At 33.7% G+C, this 24,803-nt stretch overlaps 1 long non-coding RNA gene and 1 pseudogene across 1 annotated transcript in view; both read left to right on the forward strand.

Moving 5' to 3' along the window:
* The window catches only part of LOC112653870 (uncharacterized), a 29,576-nt gene extending 11,687 nt beyond the window's left edge, over window positions 1-17,889 (forward strand). The window contains exon 3 of the long non-coding RNA XR_003132589.3: window positions 15,904-17,889. This is a non-coding gene — a long non-coding RNA (uncharacterized LOC112653870). The remainder of the gene's footprint in view (window positions 1-15,903) is intronic.
* Window positions 17,890-18,340: 451 nt separating this feature from the next.
* Window positions 18,341-19,159, forward strand: LOC112654018 (protein BTG4-like; annotated as a pseudogene).
* Window positions 19,160-24,803: the final 5,644 nt, after the last annotated feature.

Below are 24,803 nucleotides of genomic sequence, written 5' to 3' on the forward strand. Positions count from 1 at the left end.
CATCACTTACATATAACATCCACTGCTTAAAACGAGTGCCTTCCTTTATACCTATCACCCCTTTCCCATCCCTAACTCACCTCCCCTCCATTAAACCTCAGTTTGTTCTCTATAGTTAGGAGTCTCTTATGGTTTGCCTCCCTCTCTCTTTTTATTTTTCCCTTCCCCTATGTTCATCTATTTTGTTTTTTAAATTTCACATATGAATGAAATCTTATGGTATTTGTCTTTCTCTGATTTACTTATTTCACTTAGCATAATCCACTCTAGCTCTATCCACATTATTGCAAATCACTAGATTTCATTCTTTTTGTTGGCTGAGTAATATTACATTGTCTATGTATAGCACTTCTTCTTTACCCATTTGTCAGTTGTTGGACATTTGGGCTTTTCCCATAATTTGGCTATTGTTGGTGATGCTGCTATAAATATCAAGGTGCATGTGCCCACTTTGAATCCGCATTTTGTATCCTTTGGGTAAATACCTAGTAGTGCAATTGCTCGGTCATAGAGTACATCTATTTTTAACTTTTTGAGGAAACTCCATATTGTTTTCTACAGTGGCTGTACCAGTTTGCATTTCTACCAACAGCACAAGAGGGTTCCCCTTTCTCTGCATCCTCACCAACATTTGTTGTTTCCTCTGTTGTTAATCATTCTCACAGGTGTGAGGTGATATGTCATTGTGGTTTTGAGGGATTGTTTTGTTCTGACCTAAAAAGCAGAAAATGTTTTTTTACTAAGAATTTGGAAAACCCCACAATTAAGACCAGAATGACAACAAAAATATAGACTGATGTGTTACTTTCTTGCAAGTAGTCGATTTTTTTTTTTAAGATTTTATGTATTTATTTGAGAAAGAGACAGAGCATGAGCAGGGGAGAGGGGCAGAGAGAAACAGACTCCCCACTGAGCAGGGAGCCCAATATGGGGCTTAATTCCATGACCTTGGGATCATGATCTGAACTGAAGGCAGATGCTTACCCAACTGAGCCACCCAAGCAATCCTAGTAGTCAAGAGTTATTATTGACACCTAATTATAATTCCCATTTGTGTTCAAATAAGATATATGATTAGTTATTCAGCATATTCTCATGTCAGCCATTTAATTTTTCTGAGTCTTTGTTTTGATTCTTGGTATGATCTTCACATTTTTTTCTTTGATACTTCATTTATAAGTAGAACAAGGATACTGACTCATGAGTAATCAGCTGACTTTTCAATGTGAAGGCTTTTCAATATATATTTATTGTATTGGTTGATAGATACTAATTTCTGATACCTTATTTTATAATTTGTCTTCTTCATACTTCCATTTTTCTCTGTATGTGTCTCTTCCTCTCCTGTGTTTGCTTTCATCTCTTTTGAGATTTAGGAAGTAGGAATCCTGTGGATTCAGGAGGGTGGTGAAATAATGCCTTAATACGTCTTTAATTGTCAATGTTGAGAGTAAAAGTGTATCCAAACCACGTGTATGCAAAGGCACTATTATATTTTAATCCCTATCAATCGTATCTAATCAGTTTCTCAGTCTTATTTATATCATTAACCAAGATAAATAATTTATTATCATAAAATGATTTAAATGCATTCCTTTTGTAATTATATTTATAAAACACATTTTTGGACTTTATTATAATTAACAGACTTTAATATTCATGGCTATTTCACTGTTTCCATAACTGTTATATCATTAATTTCATTAACTTTTTATACTAAACCATATAAATATGTATTCTAGTAAACTTAATAAATGTAAAAAATAAAACTGCCCATAAATTAAAATACAATGTTTTCACTAGAAAAGCAATGTTATCATTTTTTTTGAGGGCTTACTAAATGTCAGGCACTGTTTTATTAACTTTTATTAGTATCTGTTACCATATATAGTCACAAATTTCTTTTTCATGTAATAAGAACTTTCAACATCTACTCTCAACAATTTTCATATATACAATACAGTATAATACAGTGATTAACTTTAATCACTTATCTGCACATTATAGTCACATGGCTTATTTATTTTATAATGGCAAGTTTGTACCTTTTGACTCCTTTTATTCATTCCCCCCAATTCCTACTTTGCCTCTGGCAACCACCAATCCTCTGTGTGTAATCTATGAGTTTATTTGTTTTGTTTTTAAGTTTCCACTTTAAGTAAGATCATAAGGTATTTGTCTTTTTTTTTTGTCTAACTTACTCCACTTAGCATAATGTCCTCAAGGCCCATCCATGTTGTCATGGATGGCAAGATTTTATTCTGTGTGACTTAATCATATTGTATTACACACACACACACACACACACACACACATATTCTTTTTCCATCCATCCTCACTAGATACAGGTTATTTCCATATCTTATGGAATTATAAATAATGCTACAGTGAAAATGGGGGCATTATTTTCAAAATAGAATTTTTGTTAATGTCCATCACCCAGTTACCCCATCCTTCCAAACCCCTCCCTTCCAGAGACCCTCAATATCCTACAATTAAGAGTTTCTTATGGCTGGGCATTAAGGAGAGCGTGTGATGTAATGAGCACCGGGTATTACATAAGACTGATGAATCACTGACCTCTACCTCTGAAACCAGTAATACATTATATATTAATTAATTGAATTTAAATTTAAAAGCTTAAAATAAATAACCCCCCCAAAAACAAAACCAAAATAAATGATAATGTTCAGGTTCATAAAAAATAGTATTTTTGTTTTTTGTTTTAGTTTTTAATCCTATGTTTAACTTTTGAGGAAACTTTGCTGTTTTCTGTAGTGGTTGCACCACTTTTTATTCCCATGAGCAACGCATAATGGTCCCTTTTCCACATCTCCTACACTTGTTCTTTCATGTCTTTTTAGCAATAGTCATTCTAACAGGTGTTATTATGTCATTGTGGTTTTGATTTACATTTCCTTGGTAATTAGTGATATTCAGCATCTTCTCTTGTATCTGTTGCCTATCTGTATGTCTTTGGGAAAATGTCTATTCCTATGTTTTGCCTGTTTTTAATCAGATTGTCTTGAGCTCTTTATATATTTTGTGATACATACTAACCCCTTATCAGATATTTGACTTGTAAATATTTTCCTCCATTAAGTAGATTACCTTCTCATTTTGTTTATGAACTTAAGCATCTTCATTTGATTTTGTCCCACTTGTTTAATTTTTCTCTTGCTGCCTTTACTTCTGGTGTTAGATTTAAAAACTCATCACCAAGACCCATGTTGAGGAGACTACTACATAAGGTTTCTTTCTTGTTTTTTGCCACCACCACCCCCCCTTGGAGTTTCATGGTTTCAGGTCTTACATTCAAGTCTTTAATCCATTTTGAGTTCATTTTTTTGTGTATGGTGTAAGGTAGAGATCCAGTTTCCTTATTTTGCATGTAGCTGTCCAGTTTTCCTCACATTATTTATTGAAGAGTGTCCTTTCCCTATTCTTGGCCCCTTTGTGATAAACAATTTGACCATATTCAGGAGTTTATTTCTGCACTGTGTATTCTGGTCTGTTGATCTATGTGTCTGTTTTAATGCCAATACCATACTGTTTTTGAGCAGTATCATTCATGTGTGTAAATATTTTATTCAAAAGTTTCCATTTTAAAGAATTTAGTATCCAAACTGAAATACTGTTGTCTCTCTTCCTTCTCTTGTCCACATGGGGAGTTATTGAACAAAAAAATATATACCTCATTCAAGATTCTTTTTTTTTAAGATTTTATTTATTTATTCATGAGACACAGAGAGAGAGAGGCAAAGACTTAGACCGAGAAATAAGCTCCCTGTGGGGAGCCTGATGCGGGACTTGACCCCAGGACCCTGGGATCATGACCTAAGCCAAAGCCAAATGCTTAACCACTGAGCCACACAGGTACCCTAGTTCAAGATTCTTAATACAGTATGTCTGATTGCTTTCTGGAAAGTTATAATGTTTTAGAATCCCAGCATCTACATGTTAGAGTGTGTGTTTCATCATGCCTTCATTCATTTAATAGATATTTACTAGGTAGCTTTTATTATACATAATGCTATAGTTTTTTTAATTCTGTGAATTTAAACATTGGTGTATCTTTAGAATTCAAAAATGTCCAATTTAAAATTTTGGTGTATAAACATTTTTAATTAAAAAAAATAAAAAATAATAATTAAAAATAATAAAAATAAAATAAATTTATTGTCTTATTATACAATATGTATACTTAGATAATAAGTTGAGTTATGAAAATTATTTTATGGTGCTATATTTATATTATCAGTAACTGAGATATACTAGGGCAAATGGAACAGTTACTACCTAAAACTCAGGAGACCCATCTATAGACTTCCCGCTCAGTAGCTTTGATCTTAATTTATTACTTATCATACACACACTGTAGGTGCTTAATCCTTGAGGGCTACATTTTTAGTCTCTTTTAAAATATGAAACATTTAGGACACCTGGATGGCTCAGCAGTTGAGTGTCTGCCTTTGGCTCAGGTCATGATCCCAGAGTCCTGGAATCAAGTCCTGCTTCCTCTGCCTATATCTCTCCTCTCTCTCTGCTGTCTTTCATGAATAAATAAATAAAATCTTAAAAAAAATATGAAAGATTTTAGATTCCATAATCTCCAAATTATCTGAACTTTATGATAGTTTTTTGTCTGCATGAATCATTTAGAGTCAAGGCAGCGGAACCACTGAAGGAGGAGGAAGAGGGGAGAGAACAGGAATCGCTGTGAATATCTTACTCTTTTTAGTGTATTTGATCATACAAAGGGTACATTTTCTAGTTTGAGATGGAACCAAATCAATGCCGCCTCTGCTGTTGTTTGCAGACACAGAAATCACAGAGAGTAGATAAAAAATGATTGTCCTACTGCTCTCTGAAGTAGGAAAAAAGGAAAAAGGAGAAAAACAGGGATTCTTGGAGAGGCAAAAGTAAAGGCTAGGTTACTATTTCTTCAGTGATTCAGAGAAATTGACTGGAAGTGAAAGTCTAGAAAATGAGCTTTCTGACTTTTTGTTACATGTTGGCCTACTTCTGCAGCGCACCGCATGACTCCTAACACAAAGATAATCCTACAGGCTAAATTTAAAAATGATTACTCAAGCTTTCTTCCTTTTATGTTAGGCTGAGGTCTTGAAGACTGAATTACTTGCAAATATTTGCAGCCTTGCTTTTCTCTGTGAGGCTAAGTCACCTGAGTACTTTGGCTGGGTTGATTCTTTCAAGCATTAAAAAGGTGAGGCAGAGAAAGTTGAGTGACAGTGTTGTAGAAATAATGTCAGAGCTTTATTCAAACTTTGGCCTTCCCAACTAAAGAACCTATATTCTTAACACTGTATTAAATTGGGTTTGATGATAGGTACCCATCATGAGAGCAGTTACTTTTATCATGATTTTCCTGATTTTCATGAGTATTAGCTATGCCAGAACTGCCTACCATTGCACCTGAATCTGTGCTGTAGTCACTAACTCCTAGACCCCCTTCCCTACATCTCTCTGTGCACATCTCTCTTACTTTACACTAGGGTTTTCATTGATTGAACTGCAGTAAGAGGATTCTTTTTATCCTTGGACTTACTTCCTGGAATTTCTTTCTTTTCTTTTTTCCTTTTTATTCTGAACCTGACAAATGTATTGCCTGCTCAAGTAGGGTCTTATCAAAAGCTGTACCCTTCAACACTAGTGATCCAGAGAATAAGTACTTATGTAAGAGGTAGCCATATGTTTATTTCCTTGCTTTTTATTGAGAAATGAAATTTCATGTGTTTTCAGTCTTGTTAGTTTTTCTATGTAACTGAATTCTGTAGTGCTTGTTGAGTAACAATTTGGTTTTCCTTTTAGATATATCACATTCTTCACATCATTAAGACATGATGATTTGTTAACTTCTGATACTATTTTCTGGTTCACATATATGTTATTCTTCATAATTTAATTAATTGACAGAAAAATCACTTTCACCATGGACTCAAATTGTCTAGGCTTGAGTTTTTACTCCAGCTAAATATCAGGGAACTTACATTATCTGTTAATCGTGTTTCAGGCCTAGTTATGTCACCTATAAAATGATGATAACAGGGATACCTTTCTTACCATGGCATAAAAATAAATATGATAATGTCAAAAATTGTTTCTTAACATAGAGTGCATGGTAAATATTGGCTTTTTATTAGTAATTACCAAAGTAAAGACATTCTAAAATTAATTAACTGAACATAGTTTATTTATACTATCAGATGTGAGGGCAATTTAATAAAGTATTATTTAGTCCTGGGAGCTCCTTTAGCTTGTATATATGCCATGATGGCAGTGAGATATCTTTATAAGTGACTTTTTACTAGCAGCAGTGTTGGTGAAGCTTTTCTTGACTCTAATTTGCTCTGAAAGATTCATGTGGTTTTTCTAAAGTTCCTGTGAGCAACTTTGCAACTGAAATTGAAAATTCGACTGACCATATGTCATTTCAGATTTAGTTCCAGAGGACGATAAGATAATCAGGATGAAGAGGGGGTTGGCTACCAAAATCACAATAAAGAAACGTGAAAATGTAGCAAAAGTAAAGAGCTGCCTTAAAGTACACGATTAGACTTTGCAGTAGAATTTGAGTCTCTCCTGAAACAAACACTAATTCATTGGTTCATTAGTTAACTTAAAGATATTTATAGCAATAAAAATTTCAGCTTCCAAACTGTCCTAAACATTTGTTGCAAAAAAGTGAACCTGGCTCAAGGCAAGATCATACTTTTAACTTCACCAGCATTTTTTTGTGTAGGATGCCATTGGTCTCAAACTATATGTTGAAAAAACACTGATGCAATGTTTACTGCTTCTAGCACATTGTGTCTTGTATTATCGTAGTTATTTTTGTATATGCATTATTTCTCCAACTACCTAACATAGCATTTTAACTGTATTAATTTTTGTTTCTAAATATTTTATATATTCCTGATGTGCATAAAAATGTGTAAAGAGGAAGGAGTGAAATAATGAATAAGTCCTACTTTTGAAGAAAAAATAATAAGATTCAAAATAAATGTCATCATTTATTTGATAGACCACCTATAGGCTCAAATTCATATCTAAAACGTTGGACTATTTAATCTATTTACATTTGTATTTACATTGATTTTTCATTAGACATAGTGTCCCATAGTGTCCCAAGATTATTTTTTCTTCCTTTCTTTGGAATCAATTGATGGTTTTTATTTACTTCCCTTATGTGTTTCCAATTTATTTTAGTTGTTAACTTAGAGGTTATATATACATACTTGCATACTTATGACAGTAGTACAGATTTTGAGAGTAATGAATATGCCATGGAAGAATGTATTTTGCCTCTCTCCAGCAATACTAGAAATTTAAAACATTTTCCCTCTGTGGGCTCAGTTTATTCTTTTTGTTTCATTCCTATAATGCATTTTAATTTCCATATAGTTGAGACCATACAGAACATTACTATTATTTTAAACAGTATTTATTTAAATTTACCCATATATTTAAGCCTTATAATGTTCTGGCAAATCCTTCATGGACTTCCGTGTTTTTATCTTCCTTTTTTTTTTTTTTCCTGTGTTTTTATCTGATGACGAATGTGATTGATATTTTCTTTCAACACTTTGAAGATATCAATCCACCATTTGCTGGCTTTTTCCATAGTGTTTCTCCAATGAAGGTTTTTTTTCTGTTTTCAAGATTTTCTGTTTGTCTTTGGTTTTTGGCAATTATTCCAAAGTGATCAATGCTTGATGTTACAAGATGAACATATGGGTATAAAATTAAATCAGAGTGAAAGTTGAAAAAAAACAAGTCCAAGCTGAGTCAATGGATTTGAATGTAACAGAATTCAAAAAGCTGGTGATAGTCTTTCATTTTCCATATTACGACTATCTTTATAAAACTTACTGCTTGTCAGTTTTTTGTGTATATATCAAAGAAAATTATCCGCAGTTATCTAAAAGTTTTATCCTTTCCATTTCTCCTCCATTTTCTTACTACATAATCTTTGGAGCCCAGATTTTCTTTATGGTCTTCTAACAAAAAAACATATTATAACAGACTGACTTGGGAAGCAGATGTGATAATCCACCTATCTTCTAGTAAAGCAGATACGAAAGGTATTTGCAAAAACGTGAGGGAGTTACTTATAGCATTAATTATATTTTGTTTTGGAAAAGATAGGTTTTGAAAATATATGTTATGTTACATTAAATGGATATAGTCAGGGTATTTTAAAAATGAATTAAGTGCCTATTTTGAATATTTGTCTTATTTTCTTTTTTTTTTTTTTTATTTGTCTTATTTTCTAAAACACTAAACATTCACAAGGAAAGCATTTTGAGGACTTCAATATTTTAAGAATGTAAAATACTCTTGTAAGAAATATTCTTTTAGACACGCCTGCATGTGGTCTTCTTTATGTCAATCTGTATTGGGATCCAGAACTTCTTGAATGTTGGGATCCACAGAGCTTCTTGCCATTGTTCATCTATTTTGGAAACACCTCAGACATTAACTATTCTGATATTATTCTTCTCAATTCCCTTTCATCTTTTCCTGTGATCCCAGTGGAACATATGGTAGACCTTTAATTCTGTTCTACATGTCTCTTGTTTTCTTTTCTAGATATTCTACTCTTTTCTGCCTCTGCTTCAGCTTTTATTTTTTCTATCTACTTGCTTTCCATTTCAGTTTTCCCATTGGTGGTCTGTTCTATTTTCTTACCCATCAGTTGAGTTCTTAATCTTATGTATTACACTGTTCAATTTTAGAATTTCCATTTGAATTTCTTTATATGCAGACATTCCTCATTTTAGACAGTATTGGTAACGGAAACTCTTGCTACTGGAATTTGTCCTTCCTTTGCATAGCTCTCTAGTCAGTGGAACCATGCAGAGCAAGAACATGATCTCGACATACACATATTTCAGTTACTACCTTTGTCATCAAAAGTGAGGACTTTGAGTATTCCAGTTATATACCAACACTTCTTCACACTTCTTTATTCTCTTAAACATATTATTTATATTTATTTAGAATTCCTTCTTTGTTAACTCTATTAATTACAGCAGTCATACTCAGAATGCTAGCATGTGGTTAGATATAGTTGCCCTATAATGTAAATTTCCTATATCACTGCTTAATTCAGTTGATTTCGTAAACATCAAACCTAAATTACCTGTATTTATATTATGCTAGGTGTTTAAAGAAGGATAAATGCACAATTATCAGCTATAATTTCCTCAGCAATAATTTTTTAAATAGAATAATTTTTTAAATGTTAAAAATGGAAAGGCTAAAGAGAACCTTCATGTTTAATTCAATATACTTTTTTAAAAAAATAATAGAATACAATTTGCTTCAGCATAAATTATTTACCTGCAAGAGGAAGATGTATTAAAAGATTTTAAAAACTAAGTATAATACAAAGTTTGATACATGAATAAATATGTTATGAGTAATATGAGGGTAAAGGAAAAAATATGGATTCGAACAGGTTTATTTCAAGCATCTGATGTAGTAGACATTAGAGTAGGCCTTGAAGACAATACTTTTGGATTCCATATGACTGCTCCTTTATTTTTTGTGCCCTACTTTTTCTTTTTCTATTCCCATCTCTGACTGCTTCATATGATCCCCAAAGCCTTGCTTTGTGTGAAGGTGGAAAGAAAATAGAAATACCCAGACCATGCAATGTTGGAACCACTGATGGATCATTATCGAATAAGCCAGTGTTACTTCTTCCTGTGAATTAATTCATTCTAATCTCTTAAGGAATATAGAATTCAGATAAAAATCCATCTATTTTTTCCTGAAAATAATAAAGCTTTTAATGCTTTCTTTTCTGAAAATGGTCTTTTTGGCATCCTAATCTTACCAAATTTATATCTTGAGATTGGTTTGTCAATCAGACTAGAGGCAACATGCTCAAAAGTATATAAACATAGACTGATGCTCAGGTACTTAATTCTCCAAATATTATTTTTATCATAGAAGCAAAATAAAGGGCAGCCCGGGTGGCTCAGTGGTTTAGCGCCGCCTTCAGTCCGGGGGTGATCCTGAGGATCCGGGATCGAGTCCCATGTCAGTCATGCTCCCTGCATGGAGCCTGCTTCTCCCTCTGCCTGTGTCTCTGCCTCTCTCTCTCTCCTTTCTGTGTTTCTCATGAATAAACAAAAATAAAATCTTAAAAAAAAAAGAAGCAAAATAGAGTAAGAGAGAATAATATACAATAAGGAGCAGGAGAACTAATTTTATATTACTTTATTCTTTTTCCTGACATTTTTAATTTGAGTCAATTATAACTTTGTAGGAAGTTTCCAGGAATTGTATTCCCCAGCTTAAAATCAGTACTCCAAAGAAACTCTTTCTTTTTAAAAAATTCTTACCATTAAAGAGCAATTTTGTATGATTGGTATCAACATGTTTTTTTCCACATCTACAAAGCAACTACTGTCAACCTTTCAACATTTACTGAAAATAACCCTTCATCAGAGCTCCTAGATTCATACACAATACTATTTCACCATTAAGTTTGAAGACTTGATTCATGTGCCCGTGCAATTCTGAAATTTCCTACTATTTTCCAACCTTTTAGTGATTTAGGAGAAAGTGAAGAAAGTAGAGTAGCAACTAAAAAGTCACACTCAAAATGAACACTTTTCTTTCTGTTTCTTTTAAGAGGTGAGCAGAATGCCACATAAAAAAAAAAAAAAAAAAAAAAAAAGAAGAAGCAGTTCTCCTTTGCTTCATAAAGACAGCAGAGAACCCATAGATTCTCCAATAAAAGCATTTTACAAGATTTCCAGAAAAAAAAAGATATTGCTGGGATGATTTTAAAATGATCTTAAGAAAATGAAACTGTGCAAGTATGCATAGATTTTCCTTCCCAGTTATGTCTACAATATTGCTCTTTGGGATATATAAAAATACCTTTGAAGATGGCCTTATCTTTACTTTATGGTATATACTTTGCCATTGCCCAACAAAGCTTGAACCAAGGCTTGATGAACCCTATTAAAATATGGCAGTAGGGTTGTGAACATGTTAAATTGTGTAGAAAATAATTGAGAAAATCACATTTAAAAAATAATATTGGAAATAGGAGAGAAAAGTGTATATGTAACATACGTCTCAAAATTTAACTGTTTAAAATTAGAAGGTCTTTAAATATAAAAGGTCTACACAAGAAAAAGAAAAGGTGTTGTTCCAAGTCTTTCATCATGATTCACTAGACTCTCTTAATAAAGTACACTAAGATACTCCAAACTTATTTTCTAGAAATGGGAATTAAATTAGTACATTTATTCTAGGGATTTTTTAATAAGATCTACTTAGTGATAAGATCATATGAAAAATCACAGATTTATATCTGAACTTGGCAAAGTCAGATCATATACTTCTTTGTTTCTTAGATATTAATTTCTTAAGTTGCAGAGATAAGAGTATAGAATTATCAAGGTGTACCCTTGATATATTATCTGCTTTATGAGGTAAAATACACATGATAACTTCTAGGAGGCCCAAGTTTTGCCCCAATCCCTCTACTGCCTCTATTCTAAATCTAAAGAGAATGATTTCTTCTTTGTGATCTAATGAGATCTTTATTTTATTCTATTTCATTAGAAAAGTTAGAACACAAGGGATATTATGCAAACATTAGTAAGTTAAATGTTAAGTCCTTCCTTAAGTCAAACCTGCCTCTTTCCTGAGAAGTGAGATTTCTTTACCAAGGCCTATTTTTTATTGGTTTCTCTTGTTCTAAATGATGAACAACAGCATTTATTTGATTCCCTTGGAAGAATCCATGTTTGCAATTAAGCACAACATCAAAAAAACTTTTACCATGCCAAGTATCTGACTTTCTCTACATCTTATGTGATTTTCTCATAAAAAAAAAATTTGTAAAATCTCCTCAGGACACCCCATTCATTTTCTCCTGTCATTACTCAACTTAGTTTTTAGTTTAAATTAGTCTGAATATCTTATCCCTCCCAAAGTGTCAGAGACAAAGGCTTCCATTTATGCAATAGGTATCTCACAGTATTTCTTAGCTCCATCACATGTGATTCTGTACAAGATCTCTAGAAACATAAAGAAAAAATTTTTGCAAGACAGAACATGGAAAATATAATTTCCATTTTGTTGCAAGATGTGATTTCTTCACATGCTGTAACATTAAAAATATACAATATAATCATTTAATTCTTAAAATGTATTTCAGATTAGTAAACTAGTTTAGACCATTTTTCAAATTAAAAAACGGTTAACAGGAAAGACACTTATTTTGTGAATGCTGTATATTTCATGACCAAAACACATATATTTAAGACACACACCCAGAGCTTTATACTCCAACAAATTTACGAGAAAACAGAATCACTCGCTGCTAATTAACTATGTAAAGAGGATTAAAGTGCTAAGAAATAACCTTTGCCTTAATCAGTGGTAAATTTATTTAAAATGTTTAAGAAAATAGAAGCAAGATGTTAAAATCATTTTTGCTAAAAGGAGTATTAAGAAAAATGTTTCGATTCTCTAAATTCCATGGGCAATATGCTTACTGGTGGTCATTTAATTATGGGAGAGGAAGCTGTGAAAATGGCCCCCAGGAGGAGTGCAGATTTATCATTATGCATACAGAATAGAAAACTTAGCCTAGGCTTCTAGACATAGTCCTGCATGCAAAACAAAACAAACCATAAAAACAAAAAACAAAACAAAACAAAAAACCAAAAACCCGCTAAACTGTGTGAGTGTGGTTTAGATTGCTCTGGTTCATGGTCAAAGCTAAGCAGAAACATTATTGGGTGTTATTCTGTATGTTGGCAAATTGAACACCAATAAAAAATAAATTTATTATAAAAAAAAAAAGAAACATTACTTTTTCTAAGCGCTGGAAACATGTTGTCCGGGAGAGGAGGAGGCAAGCAAGCTATAGATACGGCCATGTGAAAGGAAATTTCTTGAGTATTTTTTGAGTGATAAAAATCACACTGGATAACTCCACATATTTATTTTTGAAAAGTCCAAAAGATTCATCGGTAAACACTTCATTTCCAGAGAAACCTTACATTGCCACAGGGCATGTCACACTGACATGGTGTTTCTGTGGAAGGAAGCTAGCAGCCTAGACTGAGCTAACTACAGAAACAGCAAGTATTCTAATAGAACCTTAGTCCATCTGGGCTTATGAGAGAGTTTTAAGTTTCATTCAGCTTTTATTAGTATTATGACAACCATCCCAGTCTATTTTCAGAAGCTTGTCTGTCCAGTTGCCCATGAATTTTATCAGGGGAAAAGTGCTGATAGTGTTCAAAAGTACCAAAGGATATTGTTATGGAGAAGATTGTGGATTCCAAAAGCGACAATTTTCAACATTGCCTGTTGAGCTAAACTTCATTATCTCCTTCCAATGGAATGGGGTGTGTTCACAATACATGGTAGCTCATTTATACATATTTGGGTATTTTTCAAAATTATTCTTATTGTTCTTAGGATACTCCCACCCCCTAACCTCCCTGACACAATTATTAAGTTTTCCATACTTTCCCCACAATCCATGATTTTGACATGAGTTTGATCAACACCAAAATCCTTACACCTGATAATATCTCATAATCTAAGCATCACAAAAATATTTCTGCACCATCAGAAAGAAATAGTTTTGTCTGAATGACTAAGCAATAGTTTAGAATTTAATCTTTACTATAGGTTCAGTAACTGAGTTTGATTTTTGAAAAATTATTGAATATTAAGGGTCCAATTTCTCCACATTTAAAATCAGAAAAATCTGTATTGTGATTAAATGACTTTAACTGGTGCTGAACTGGATGAAAAATCAATGAGAATTTACTGATAAGTGAGATGATAAATAACTTGTTTTCAAAGGGAAAATTTTCATGGCCATGGACAGTAATAGCGTCACTTTCAGACAGTATTGCTCTACCTAAGTTTTTAACAATAAAAACAAAATTGATGCTCTGGATTTTGATATATTTTGAAATTAACAAAATTTTCTAAGGTTTAATACTTAGTCCTTAGCTTGTCAAGATGTAATAAATGCAAATTTAAAACTTTTACACTTTGAAAATCATGCAGAAGTATCAAGCCATTTCTAGAATAGGAAAAAATTCATTTCAATATGATAAATGTAATACTATGATTTGGGGTTAAACTTGGATTATACGGATATGAAACATAATTACATCAGTAATATTATTGCCTAAATTGTAAAACAAAAGGAAACACTGAAATGTTATAACATTCTACTAGCATTATATAAAATTCCGGTACTCATTTGTGATGTTTTAGTAGACATTCTAATATTCTGTTATTGAATTGCTTTAATAGCATCACAGTCTGTGTCCTATTACTGACTTCCATGAACAGCATGAGACAATTGGGTTTTTGTAATGCAGTTGTAGAACAAAGTGGTTTATCATATAAATTGGTATCCATAGGAGTAAATAATTCTGATGAGATTTACCTCATTTATTTTAAGAAATAAAAAAAGTATCACTGGATTTCACAAAGCATAATTAAAATCCTAATTGAAAATGCCACGTGCTACATGTGTACTGTCTGTCATCTCACTTTAGAGTTTGCCAGTATTTTAAATACATCTTGCAAGGACACGATAATAGCAATTCAATGTCTTTGTGATCTTTGTACTTAGTGTTGCAGATCAGATGTTTGAAAGTTCACCTCTTTGTATTATAAAAATAATTAATTGTAAGTGAATATAGAATTAGTTTATTATGAAAATTGATAAAGTTAGTAGCAAAAAAGTTGACAGATATTAGAGTACATAATCAAGCTTTTTTCACATGGTTTTATAAGTAGACTTTACCTCTTAACTCTCTTTCTGGAACTATTCACCTTGTTAATCTTAAAATATACACACTAGTTTCAGATTGTCTGAATTAATGCAACTTCACATGAACCAAAGACTCAGTGAAATTATCAAGTTTATTATCATTTTTGTTTTAAAACCTTAGTTTTCTGTCAGAAAAAAAAAGAAAATACACCTAAACTATAATGTTTTTAGTCAAAGAAACTGAAACCAGTCAAAATTGGTAAACTGAAGTGGACAAAATTACTACTACTTAATATAAAACCATAATACTGCTAGTCCCTTTTTATGACTGTATTCAATAATGTGACTTTAGATTCTACTTATTATAATACCAGAGCATTGCAATTTTTTATTAGAATTATAAATCAAAGGGAAATATTTTGCCTATAGCACAAGAAGAAAAACATTTATTTTGCCTGTAAAAGATTCTCCTCAATTTGCTATCCACTAAATATGTGACACGTTATTAGAAATCAAAATAAAGGGAACAGAAAGTTATCAGTCCAATAACTAAGGAGATGTTTTACTCTTATTTAAAACTGTTAGATTAATCAGGACATTATACATTACAAAGTGTGTATTCATTTTTTCAGGTTTATAATAAGTTATAGAAAAAACTACACAGAATATAAGGTACATAAGTACTCACAAGTATCAACTGTGGCCTTATTACCACACACCATATTTTTATTTGTTTTGTTTTGTTTTCATAACAAGCTATAAAATGGTCATACATTTGTATTCTCCAAGCTGATGCTAATACATATCTTTTTCCCCCTAAAAATTCCATCACAAAAAGTAATAATGTTTTTTATTGGACCTGTTGTAGACTTGTAGTTTATAGAAAATATAGATGAATTTTAATTTAATTTATATATATACATATATATTAATTTATAAATGAACCTTTCATATGTATCAAGTATGAACCTAACATAAACCGTATTACCGGTTGCTAGTATATTAACATTCTGATATATTACTAAAATACAGATAATACAAATAGTCAATATATTATCTTCAAAATGTTTCATTTTTGCATTTGAATTCACTCTCAGATGGCTTATTTGAAAGCAAATGTTAAAGCTCCCTGGAAGGATGGCTGTTATCTTCAGCTGCTCCTCATTCAAGGAATTGTACCCACTGAAAGCTGGAATGGAGGAAATGAACTGAATCTTATATAGTCCAGCTGAAGCTGAATTTTCCTTTACCAGGTCTTTGGGAGAACAACAGCAGAGAATTTTTTTCTTTAGAGACTTAAGGCAACTTTGAAAAGCTAATAAATGATTAGGTAAAATGAGTTATTTTGAATAAACATGAAAGAAAATGTACCAGAATGACTCATCACAGTCGACATTTGAATAAGTAACATATTCAAGACATTTTTATTAAAATCTTTTGTCAAGTGTCTCATTTTAAGATCAGATGAAAGATACCTCCAAGGCTCTTGAAGGATTTTTACTTTTTTAGTGAATATTATACTTCTACCTTTATGTAACATTCAACATAAAACACAATAAATATATGGGGCATTGTTTTTTCACTATATGAGTCAAAATATTTCTTTAAAATGTGGCGATCAGTCCCATTCAAAATAAGAGAACTGGAGTTCTTTTTTGTGGTGCCTCGGAGGTGGTCAGGTGCTTCAAGGGAGAAGCTGAACAACATTTTCCCAACTACTGGCTGCTGGAAACTCACTGAAGTATGTGATGAATGCATATTCTGTACCTTTTATGAGAAGTATGGTCAAAGAAGTTGCTGCTGATATTCTAGGTGAAGAAGGGATGGGTTTTGTGGGTTGGAATTGGTGGTGAAATTACAGACAAGGCTTCCCCATGAAGTAAGGTGTCTTCATCCATGGTTGTCTGCCTTCTACTGGGCAAGGGTCATTCCTGTTATAGACTAACAACTGGAGAAGAAAACACAATTGGGTTTGGGTTTGCATTGAAGATGCTAATCTGAGTGTTCTGAACTTGGTCATTGTAAAATAAAAAAAAGGAGAGCACGATATTCCTAGACTTATTGATACTCCCCATGATCCTCTCCTGGGGCCCAAAAGAGATAGCAGAATCCATAAGATTTTCAATCTCTCTAAAGAAGATGTCATTCACCACTATGTTTGGAAAAGCCCATAAGCAAGGGCAGGAAGCCAAGGACCAAAGTGATGAGCGCCTTGTTATTCCACCTGCCGTGCAACAAATGTGGGTGTGTTACTTTGAAGAAACAGTGTATCAAGAAAAATAAGTAAGGGGTGGCAGAAAATGCTAAACTTTTGGGGAAGAGAATGAAGGAGGCCAAAGAAAAATGCCAAGAACAGATTGCCAAGATACAGAGGTTACCCTCCTGGGAGTTTCTACGTTTCAGTAGGAATCCAGTCAAAAATGAGATTTTCTAAGAATAACAAGATAAGATATTAAAAAATAAGATAAAGCTGTTATATATGTGGTAAGCAGAATAATGTCCCCTATGACGAAGATGTCCTTAGAACCTGTGACTATATTTAGTTTTATGACAAAGGAAAATGAGGATTAAATCAAAGTCGCTACTCAGCTGACCTTAAAGTAGGAGAAATTAAGATTGAATTGAAGCTGCTACTCAGCTGACCTTAAAATAGGCAGATTATCCAAAATAATCCAGATGAAATAATTTAATTGGAAGAGCACCTATCAGTAGGAGAGGGAGGCAAAACTATGAGTTGAAGGAAGATGTGACTAGGGAAGAGAAGCGTGGTGAGGTCTGGCGTTGCTGTTACTGAAGATGAAGAAGGCGGCTGTGAATGTGGGCATCATCTAGAAGCTGGAAAGGGCAGGGAAACAGATTACGCCCTGAAGACCTTGAAAGGAGGGCTGCGCTGCTGACACCTTGACTTTCTTGTTTGAGGCCCCAGTTGGACTTCTGAACTACAAAAGTAAGTTTAATACATTTTTGAATAAAATGAATGAATAAAACATTGTATGTCTGTAGATATATTTATTACGTAATGTGAATTGACGGAAACCTTAGTTGAGTCAATGTGAAAATACTGTTGACAATTTAAAATATGCTCTTGGTCTCTCTTATTCCATTTCTGGGAGTTTATCCTAAAGTTACTTTTACACATACAGCAAATGATACAAAAATTGTGACCTGAGAAATTTTTGAAACTTGAAATAACTGAATATAAATCAGGAGATAATAGCTTTATGTGCCTTTGTGTGACTGTGTTGCTTTTTTTTTTTTTAAAGATGTTTATTTATTTATTCATGAGAGACAGAGAGAGAAGCAAAGACACAGAGGGAGAAGCAAGCTCCATGCCGGGAGCCCGATGCGGGACTCGATCTCGGGTCTCCAGGATCAGGCCCTGGGCCAAAGGCAGGCGCTAAACCGCTGAGTCTCCCAGGGATCCCCCGTGTTGCTTTTATAGACCCTACAACAGCTATAGCTTCAAAGAAAGATACATTGGCACATGGAGACAGATGAAGGTTGATTGCTTTCAAAAGTACGAATTTTTGAAAAATGATGTATTGTACCACATATATAAACAAATTATTAGAAATGGTTTTGAAATTAAGATCCTAAATTTCTGGGCCACTCGTTGGTAATTGTTTTTAAAGGATACAAAGGTGTGGGTGACAGAAACTTAGGTATGGTTGGTCTTTCCACTTTTTGTTGAGGATAAAGTTAGGTTTTAATGATCTACTCTTACAATTTACTTGAATCGTGAGAGAGAGAATTGTAACAACAGTCTTCTTTGTCACAAGATTAGTGAAAAAACATGAGAAGTTGAGTCAGTAGATTTTGCAGAACAGCTGATGACTATCTTGTTTGAAACATACAGGAGTTCCTGGCACGCTGATTGCCCTTCTAATGGGCAAGTCTTCAGGTGTCTCAGCATAAACAGTAATGAAAACAAAGGCCCCATCCTAGGAAGGGCTTGTGTTGAAGGTGAATTGTAAGTTTTTCACCTGGGAATTCCAAAGGAGATGACCATCTGGGTAGATCGCTTTGAATTGTGCTGTGTGTACGGTGAGAAAAATCCTCTACTTCCAACTGTTTCTTTTTAAGGTAGATGGGAGGAATGGAAATGGTCTCAACAAAACAGTTAATGCTGTTAACAGAGCCACATTAGACTCTGGCATTTCACCCAATGAGGAATGTCGTAATAAAGAACCTCAGATAATGCCTGAAGTGCGCAACTGGAAGAATATTTATCAGGTTGAAATTGAAACAGCCAGTTTAATTTGGTCCCAAATTCCCCAGAAACATTTTATGGTAGATTCCTGTACGAACCTCCTAGGGAAGGCTTATGTGTCACATGTTGCGGAAGAACCCTAAAGGTTCTAGATCTCAGCTATCCACAGGATAGGCAGGTACCTGTGGTCCAAACACAGTGGCTGGACACTTGGTGGGGGTAGAACCTGGAGGAACTGTTTTATTTTCTCTAAAATAAAGATGAGCTTATGTTGAGAGACCAGGAAACAGGAAAAAAAAATCATAATAGGGACCATGGTACACGATGGTGAATCATCTCATAAAGATCACAAATACATTCTTAGCTGTACTTGCAATTTTTATCTAATTTACATGAAATTTTATGAAATACTAATGGATATACTTAATGAGTTAATAGAATGATGATATTAACCTATGATAAGATTCCATAAATTTTGGGTCTGGGTGGGTCAGTCGGTTAAGCATCTGACTTGTGAGTTTAGCTCGGGCCATGATCTCAGGGTCATGGGATTGAGCCCCACATTGGACTCTGCACTCAGCAGGGAGTTGTCTTGAGATATTCTCTCTCTCTCTAATAAATATCTTTTTAAAATTCCATGATTTGTGAAAAGTCAGCAGTTTAAATTTAGTAGTTTGTCTTAAATTTTTAACAAAGGTGCAATATAGAATGAAGTGCTTCGAAATGTTTAGAAAATGCATAAACATCTTTTTACACTCTAATTAGTAAGGATTGAGATTCATGAATATAAATCTATGGTAAGGTACTTCTAGAGCTTTTGAAATTCTTGCAGTATGATTACAAATGCTGTGATTACTGCTCCGGAAAAAAGATGACAAACAATCCATATACAATTTTACATACTATATATAAACTTATCTATAAGCCTGATTCTGGTAAAACATGACTCTTAAAAAATTAAAGGAGAAGTTTGTTAAAGCACAAAAATCTTCACATAAAGAGCTAGATTTACGAAAGCTGACCCCCTTCCTAGTCTATGCAGCCTCTGTGCTTTCAGAGAAAGCAATTTTAAGTATGTCACAAGGTCAACTGTGGACTATGAAGTAGTAAATCCACATTTTTTCCAGTTTAGTTTCACTGCAGAATTATATGCTTTCATTGGAGAAAAGGAGATGAAAAGAAGAAATAGCATCTGCTCAGCTTTAGGCCTGATTAAGGGGAAATTAGTTCCATCAACATATGTAAATGGCCGTTTCCTAACACTAGACCTAAGAAAATCTTAGAGCCTGAAGGAGGCGTAAATGTCAACTTGTACAGGCTTGTCTTTGCATTATGGGTTCGATACTATCCTCATAGTTTTATTGAAAAACAACTAATTATAGACAAAACTGGAACTTGAATTCATGTTTATTTATTCCGTAACAGACCAAGCATCTCCTTTTTACCTCTTAGCATCAATTTGCTTGAGGGACTGTCTCCATTCTATTACACATTTCTGATTGTCTACCAATTTCAAAACCTCAGATCCAGAGAACAGGCTTTTGACCTGAATCCTCACTGGAGCAGATTTCTTTGGGGAAATTTTACCTCTGTGTCGATTTATTAGGAGAGTAGTCTATTAGAACTCAATGGTGTCAAGGCAACCTGTTGAAGGAACGTCTCATGAGTACAGCTATTGAGATTGCTATCCTTTCACACTAGTACTGAAATAACCAAGTTTTATCTTAGGTTACCCAAAAACATGAGGCCTCTGACAATTTAACTTTGGGGACCAAGAAAGAGTTGCTGGAAATCATTTTAAAGGAAAATCACAAAATCTGAAGGTGGGGTGGTTGTGTAGGATAGTACAGTGGTAGATGAGGGATGAGCAGATGAACGGATGGATAACACATGAATAAAAGGATGATTGACAGAGTTCTTGGACATATCTCAACCTTAACCTCCAATCATGGATAAAATCTTGGGAACTTATATCACACACTCAATACTATTCTTTATGGTATTAAATGATAAAATCCAGAGATTGACTTTACAAATCACAACTGTCTAGAATCCTTAAGTAACGTTAACATTTTGATCAGGACAGAAAACAGTAATAACGAGAATGCCTCATGGAACCTTCTGAAGCAGACCTCAGCTTACTGCTGAACAAGGTCTCTGTCTTCCCTAGACACAAGGCAAGAATCCCCTTGAAACAAAGCATGGGTGCTTTCTCTGCTGACCATAAGGGCAAAGCAAAATGCAGAATCAAGGAGACAGACGAGAATGAAAATACGAGGAAATACAGGAATTTGAGTCTATCTATTTGAATAAAAAATAATGTATGTATACCTCTAAGGGTGCTCAAAGAAAACTAACCTATCTTTGGTTCTAGCTGGTGGGTTTTTTTTTTTTGTGTGTGTGTGTGTGTGAGATCATTTTTGCAGTTCTTTTATTCTGCTTTTCAACTAGCTTTCAAACTGCTACCCTAGTAGTTTGCTGGCTGGGCAAGCACAAAGGTAATCTAGAATCAGTCCATTCAGTTAAAAAATTGATGCAAAGCATTTTGCTCGATGTGGAGTATGGAAATCTATCAGTTGGGGGCAGAAATGCAGATTTTAGTCTATTGGGTAGTATCTGCCCATCCAAACCATTAGCAAAGCCTTTGAAATCACTCTCTTCAACTTTGCCAGAAGAAACAGACCAGTGTGATAAAGACCTAAGTGTTTCAATTTAAATACAGCAACTATGGTGTAAATATAGGGTACTCAAGTCCTTACACTACAGATGCTTGTAGAGGCTCAACTGAGAATGTTTAATATTGCCCACATCTAATATGCTGGTTATCGTGTTTACCAGTCCAACTTCTCCACTACTTTGTACTTGAAGGAAACTTCTATTACTTTATGGTAATCATTTCTATTTTTCTTTTTTAAATTTATTTATTCATTCATTCATTCATTCTGTTTATATATTCATGAGAGATACACAGAGAGAGGCAGAGGGAGAAGCCAGCTCCCGACGCGGTACTCAATCCCAGGTCTCCAAGATCAGGCCCTGGGCTGAAGGCGGTGCTAAACCACTGAGCCACTCAGGCTTTCCTATTTTTTTCTATTATTCTGACTTAAGTATACACTCCTCAGGACTACCGGGTGGTTTGTATGTTTTTAAGCTTTGGATAAATGGAATTGCACAGCATGCGTTACTTTGCCTAACTTCTTTCCCTCAAATTCACATTTTTGAAACCTGTTGTTTAACATCTAGTTTAAAGACTTCCTTTAGTGCATGGCATTCCATCACAAGAATATACACAATATTACTGTTGACCACTGGGGTCCTTTCAAAGTTTTGCTTAATACAAATGATGCTACGTGTCCCCAGTTACTATGGGGAGATAGATTTATTTGGACATTTTACTACAATCTTATCTGACTTTGTTTTTGCATCAAGGATAATGGATACCAGCATTGTGTCTTGGTTCCAAGTATCTTCTTCTACTCCAAGGGTTATGCTTTTAGTAAATTAGTCTTATTTGGTGGTGAATAGATGTTCTTAATTTGAATACTATCACACTTCTCCTCTTTTTCCTTACAGCTTGTGCTTTTGATAGTCTATTTAATAAATTCTTTCTAGTCCACGTTCATGACTATAATCTAATATATTGACCTCTAGAAGTTTGATAGGTAACTTTATATTATTCAATTAGTTCTATATTCTATTTAGGATTGAATTTTTGTTCATAGTATAGGGAGTATATGAGACTTTCCCCCACCCCGTAAATGTCTAGTTGTATTTTAGATAAATGGTAGTGAATCAATCTAGAATGCCACTTTGACCCAAATCAAGGCCAGTATATGCAGAAGTGTGCTTTTGTGATCTCTAGTCTGTTGTGTTGGTCTATTTGTCAGTGACGGTATCTGTGTCAGTATCACACCACCTTAATTACTGTAGATACAAGGCCTATACTGTTTGGTTTAAAAAAACATACACACACCCTTGTTTCTATTGAAGACTGTTTTGGCTATTATTGGTTCTTTGTTAATTTGTATAATTGGCAAGGATCAGTTTGTTTACACACAAATACACCAGTGAATTGATATTTGGATTGTATTATGATGAATCTATACTAAATGAATGATGCTCCTCATTTCTCATTCCTGATTGCCCAATAAATGAAACGTTTTACCTCTTCTGTCCTCCTCAGTTTACCACAATAGTGGTTTAGATGTCATTAAAGCAATGTTAGAGTTTTTATATATTTAGTCTTTTTTTAAGAAGATTTTTTTTTTTTAAATTTATTTATTTATTAACGAGAGACCGAGAGAGAGACAGAGACACAGGCAGAAGGAGAAGCAGGCTCCATGCAGGGAGCCCGAGGTAGGACTCAATCCCAGGTCTCTAGGATCACACCCCGGGCTGAATGTGGCCTTAAACCGCAGAGCCACCCAGGCTGCCCTATATATTTAGTCTTAAGTACTTGGCATTTTATTCTATGGGTTTTTGTAAGTTACGTTTGGTCAGGATATATTTCCAGTGTACAATCTGAATTTTGTAGATTAAGACAATTTTTATTTTAAAATTTATACGGACACTTAACATACATATCTAAAAACTATTATGTACATTGAGTTTTTCCGAGAGAGAATGGTATCTCTCCATTGATTTATATATTTAAAAAAATTCTCTTAGCAGTGTCTTACAGATTTTAGGGATTAGATTGGGCGTATCGTCTAACAAACATTGCATACTACGTCATATTTACCAACACTATTTTAAATCATTTTCTAACTTTCAGTTTTTCAGTTGTGAACATGTAAAATGCAATTAGCATTTCTACCCTTACTTTATCCTGTAACACTGTTAAATAAATTATTTTAACGTTTTGTTTTTTTGGTAGATTCTTCAGAATTATCTATGGAGGTAATTATGTTTTCTGTTAGCACAGTGTTACCATTTCTCTTCTAATTTGCATTTATTTTTCTCCCCTAATAACACTAGCTGAAACCTCTGTTGATATGGTGAATAGAAGATATGAAAGCGGATTTCGGATATGAAAGCCCTTTTTTTTTTTTTTTTTTTTGGTCTCTGGTTAAACGTAGTGCTTTATCATTAAGTTTGATACCAGGTACTACAGATTTTTCATAAATTATTTTTGTCGGATTGAAAGAGTTGTCCTTATTCCTGTTTTGGCTAGTGGTTATCATTATTAGATGTTGAATCTTGCATGGCACTTGGGTGGCTCAGTAAGTTAAGCAGCCTACTTTTGATTTTTGGCTCAGGTCATGATCCCAGGTCCCTGGGATCAAGCCCTGCGTCTGCCCCACTACTCAGTGAGGAATCTGCCGCCCTGTCCCCTCCCCTGCTCTCTCTCTCCCAGATAAATAAATCCTCAAAAAAAAAAAAAAAAAAAAAGACGTTGAATTTTGTTAATATATCTTTCTGTATGTTTTGACATGATCCTAAGAATTATTTTTGTACTTCTGATCATTGACATGATGAATACAATCTGTGTTGCATCAAGTTCACACATGCAGGATAATAGCCACTTCATCATGATCTTTTTACTTATTTACATATTTTTAAATTTGACTTAGTTTTTTTAGGAATTTTTACATATGTTCATGGAGGATATCGGTCTGGAGTTTATATATAATGCTTTTTTCTGGTTTTGGTATCAGGAAAATTCTGGTTTCATAGAATGTTAGAAAATATTTGCTTTTTTGTATTTCTTGAAAGAGTTTGTTTTGAACTTCTCTCTAAATATTTTATAGAATTTTCCCATGAAACCATCTAGGTCTGGAATATTAT

The sequence above is a fragment of the Canis lupus genome, chromosome 3 (assembly GCF_003254725.2).
Source record: "Canis lupus dingo isolate Sandy chromosome 3, ASM325472v2, whole genome shotgun sequence".
Lineage (NCBI taxonomy): Eukaryota > Metazoa > Chordata > Mammalia > Carnivora > Canidae > Canis > Canis lupus.